Source organism: Quercus suber, unplaced genomic scaffold, assembly GCF_002906115.3.
Source record: "Quercus suber isolate HL8 unplaced genomic scaffold, Cork oak 2.0 scaffold_374, whole genome shotgun sequence".
In the NCBI taxonomy this organism is placed as follows: Eukaryota; Viridiplantae; Streptophyta; class Magnoliopsida; order Fagales; family Fagaceae; genus Quercus; species Quercus suber.
Window position 1 is genome coordinate 218,059 of NW_027069826.1, and position 4,898 is coordinate 222,956.

At 34.2% G+C, this 4,898-nt stretch overlaps 1 long non-coding RNA gene across 1 annotated transcript; it reads right to left on the reverse strand.

Moving 5' to 3' along the window:
• Nucleotides 1-1,734: 1,734 nt before the first annotated feature.
• Nucleotides 1,735-4,531, reverse strand: LOC112009379 (uncharacterized). The gene is made up of 3 exons (XR_010623866.1): nucleotides 3,935-4,531; nucleotides 3,163-3,228; nucleotides 1,735-2,218 (listed from the first exon to the last, which is right to left on the reverse strand). It is a non-coding gene; the product is annotated as an uncharacterized LOC112009379 (long non-coding RNA).
• Nucleotides 4,532-4,898: the final 367 nt, after the last annotated feature.

Sequence of the window (4,898 nt, forward strand, 5' to 3'; positions counted from 1 at the left end):
TACCCTTTATACTTACATAATTAGATCTTGATATGGAGTTTCTATGTATTTTGCAGCCTCAAAGAGGGTTGGTACCACCAAGGGTCGTTGGGAGAGGAGGTGGATTAAGACCTGAGACATCTGGTGCAATGTTCTCAACAGGCAGGGGTAAAGGCAAGGACAAAGGCAAGGTATTTGGGAAATGAAAATTGGAGAATGTGCAAGCAGGAACTTTACTTTACTTTTCTTTTCTTTTTTTTGGTTATTGTGGCAAGGACAAGGGCAATTGTTTAGTTGATAGTGGCATGTCACCACTTTTTTGTTTTTTTATTATTGTGCAGAACTTTATATTGTAAAGTTATTTTGTTGTTGTCTTAGTGGGGACAAAACAGCCTATTATGTAGATGAAATTTGGCAGTGTTTAGCCATTAATGTTTGGTGGAGTCCACTTTTTTTAACAATGCTTGTTATATAGTATGGAATGGTACTCTTGCTTAAATGAAACTTGGCAGTGTTATATATGTATGGCAGTATTATATATAGTGTTTAGCCATTAATATTTGGCAATAATATATTTATGGAATGATCTTACTTTAAAACATAATTCTTTATGCTTCTTCAATTGATGTAAACAGAATCTTGTGGGGTGCATGTCCTTGCCTACCCAATTGATGTACAACATTCACAATCTTCGCTTGGCTTTGTTTTCCCTCTCAATAGTTGCTGTTTCCCTATCACTAGCCTCTTTTTCCTTTTCCTCTGCAACTCTTGCTTGATTCTTGTACATACTGAATCTTACAAGGACAATGGGTGCAACTTCAGATCCACACTTACAGGTTTTGCCATCCAACCACCTAAAGTATTTATAAGTAGGTTCATCATCCTACAAAAAAAATCAAATTAGGGTTATTCATAAAGCTTGTTAGGACATATATGTTTTAACTTGATTAAGAACATATGTCACTTAGTTATGTAAATTGGCTAATCCTTTGACAAAACGCACTCTACTTGTAATTGGGTAGTTCTAGGTGTTTTTAATACTTCAAGAAACAATGTTTCAAGGTCAAGTGTTGAAGTCATCAAGTCTGTCCAAGAGAAAGCAAGCTGAAGTGCAAGGTTTTTAAAGCTCGACACCTTCTCGACAACTACCTCGACACTTGCTATTTGTCAAGATTTAAAAATTCAGATTTCCAATCTGATTTTCTTGGGATCCGTAAATATGTTTTTGGGCCTTCTTTTCTTCTAACCCTAAACATATAAAAGGATTATTTTAAAAGCCGTCAAGGGTGACACAAGTTGCATTATCATTGAGCAATCTCTGTTCAAGCAAATTGTGATCAACAGACGAAGTTTTTGACCTAGTTCATCTTCCATCAAAAAGTTGCTGTGTATTTGCACCATAGAGTTTTGTAACCAAGCATCTTCCTGCTATTCATCATAAAGGATGAACTGAAGAACTTTGCAGCCAACCATTCTTCCTCAGTTGGTGTTCTGAAGTCGCGTACTTGGATCCGTGCATTGGTTAGTCACGTACTTGGGAGCCGTGCATCAAAGGTGGAGACTGTCACTACAGATCAAGTCCAATTGGGTATTGGGGTAAGGGTTCAACTGTAGGTTGGTAAGGTACTTGGGATTCCTTTACTTGTAACCGCTTGATTTGATAATAGTGGAGTTTCGGGAGTGGTGACCTGAAAATATTCAAACCAAGGGTGGACATTGTTAAAACGGGCCAAACTATAGGTGGGTAAATTGCAATTTTTCCTTTTTTTTTTTTTTTTTTTTTTTAAAGCCTCAAAATTTCTAAGGCTGGCCCTGTGTGTGAGATGTGGAGTTCATGGCTTCTGTCTGGTTTCCATCTGAATATGTACAATTGAGTACTAAATTAAGTGTGTAAAAAAGGCAGCACTCCCCTAGCATTAGGCTTATTAGGTATAAATGAACCTTCATTAGCTGAAAGGGAGTCAAGAATATTGCGAAGAGTAGCTCAATAGAAATAATTCCAGAGACCACACAAATGAACCTCCATATGGGACCAGCGCCTTGAGCTTGTAGTTTTATCACCATGTATGCAATCTGATAGACGATTGTGGCTGCTATGAATGGCAAGATGATATTAGAGTGTGTATGAAGTGGTGAGGCAGCCAAGCCTTGAAAGAGTAAACCAATTAAGGCAATTAGAATTATCTTGAGGGCACTAAGAAGTTTGAGAAATTCTTCAATGAAAGAGAGTCCTTCATTCCTGGCAGATAGAAATCTATCAGCTTTAATATTACTTTTTTTTCCAATCTGATGCAGCTATGAAGCATTAATATGTTACTAATTTACAAATTCGCATATTCAAGATTTATTTGTGGGGCCATGCTTAAAGCCCAGTTGAAGTAAAAGTCATGTGCTTTTAAAGGTCCGGTTGTGTCCTTGGGTTAAAACAGTTTTTTTTTTTTTTTTTTTAATGAGATTTTATTTAGCGAGTTCTGGTCCGTTTCGTGTTTTGTAAGTTCTGGTAAATTTTACCTTTAAATACAAAATTGACCAATAACTTGTTAAATAAAAACCCATATTAAACTTATCAAAAAAAAAAAAAACCCATATTAAAAACCGTTATAACCTAAGGACACATATAACTAAACCTTCAAAAACAAACTATTTTTCTTTTAATTGAATTTCACACCCAGATCCTTTGAAGAATTTTGAAGTAGTAACAAATTAATCTTCAACAACTACATCAATTTAACCAAAAAAGAAAGAAAAATTAACTCTCTAATACCGTGAATTAAGCAATAATTTAGAAACATACAAAAAAAAAAAAAAAATCAATTATACAGCCATGAAACAGATAGTTAACAATAAACTTTCCTTCCAACTTCAACTAATAATTTTAACAATTACATATTAATAAATATAATAGACATAATAATATGCTTCATCTAACCCATCTAAATAATCCCAAATTATGCATATCCAGAAGCTAGCCCCTAAGTTCAATGAGCTATACAAGCACATATAAGTACATACATGAAGAACATATTTATACAAGAACCCAAATCTGTTCAATAGGTGATAAATAGCTTCCAAAATTGAAACCTTCTATAAATTAACTGCTGAATTTAAGTTGAAACTTGTAGAAAACTAAAAGGCAAATAACAATCAAATTTGCAAAATTGAAAAACGAAGGGGAACCCAAACCTTTTCAGTACGTAAACAAGTGCTTCAGAAATTAGTTTCCCCGCTTCGATCGCAGCAGTTTTTAAGCTGAAAGTCGTAGAAAACAAAAGTTAAAAAATCAATTATTAAACAAAAAAAAAAAAAATGATCCAAATCATCTTTAAAAAAATGAAAAACCCAGACATAAAAAGCAGCCAAAATAAAAGCCTTCAATTTGTTAGTTGAGGTCACAGCTTCATCTGAGTTGACGCGGATTAAGAATAAAAAATGAATATCAATTATTAAACAAAGAAAAGATCCAAGTAACAATAAAATTTGCAACAGACGGCGAGAATCCATCAGAATGGTGTCGAAGCTGTCAAAGTGGCCACCGATTAATTCCGAGAAACTGAGGAAAATGTAATCTAATTCCAGCATTTTCCTTGGTTTAGTTTTTCAAATTTGAGATTTAAAAGAAAAAACTTAGGTAGATAAATTTTACAAAACATGGCTATTCCTATTCGATGCTCCACCTGGGTTTTAAGTAAACATATGAAAAAAAAAAAAAAGCCGTACCCAGATAAAAATTAACTTCCAAGTGAACTTTTCTTACACTTTCTCAAAGACCAGACAGTGCAAATTGTAGAATTTGGAATAGAAACAAAGAATTAAAATTACCGAGTTAACTTTCTAATGAGATGTAGATCTGTGAGATAAATGAGGGTTTTAAAAAAAAAAAAAAAAAAAAAACTTTCATGTTAGAATTAGAACTTTTCGCCAAAACTTGTGTACTTTTAATTCATGAGCTTCGTACCTGAAACAATTTTTCTAAGTGAGAAAATCCTAGCGACTTCCATAGATAATGATGAAAAAATCCCTCAAATTTTCAAATGTTTTAGCAGAAGATCTAGTCTTGTGATTCAGCGGTTTGTTACAGAATAAACGTTGGTGTATGGGTGACTGACAGCAGCATCAGCGCTTCTCATACTTTGGTGGTGTTTCCGGCACCTTTCTTATGGCTCCTTCCGTCCATGGCCAAGGCTGGTGGTGTATGTGTGGTGGGTTTGGCAGGGGGCTGCTGAAGGGTTTGGGTTTGGGAACCGGTTATTGGAACGCTTGATGATAGATCAAAAAACTGTAGTTTTGAACAACAACAATTACAACAAAAAGAGCAAAAAAATGAAATATAGGTAAAAAAAAAATAGAACCGTGATATCCTTCGTTATTACAAAGAGAGTGTGAGCGTTCGTTATTTATTGAGGTGGATATCCTTTAGCTTCTCACTGATTTTTTATCTTGGGTTTTGCTGCAACGAGAGAGACTAAGAGATAAACTTAAGAGTGGGATTGGCTGTGGAGCATAAAAGAAATAGTTGTCTAAATTAGTGGGGTTAGGGGAGTCAGGTGTGATATTTAATGGGGGTGTATTTATTTATTTGATGGGAGGGGGTGTATTGCATGCTGCTCTTAGATAACCACAACATTACGGTCCGTTTAGATACAGTTTGTTGTTACTACAAATTAATTGTTACTAAAAATACTGTAACAAAATAATTTTTAAATATATAAATAGTATCGTGAGACCAATTTTTAATATCTTTAATGCGTAAACAGTATATAAACAGTACATAAACAGTACACACTGTTTATGCACATTATTTTTTGTCCCCCAAAAGTCAATAACACCGGCTAAAAAAAAAAAAAAAAAAAAAAACTGAAAACGCAATACCACTTTAAGTAAAACAAAGTGCTATCTAAACCGGCACTACGTCTACAACA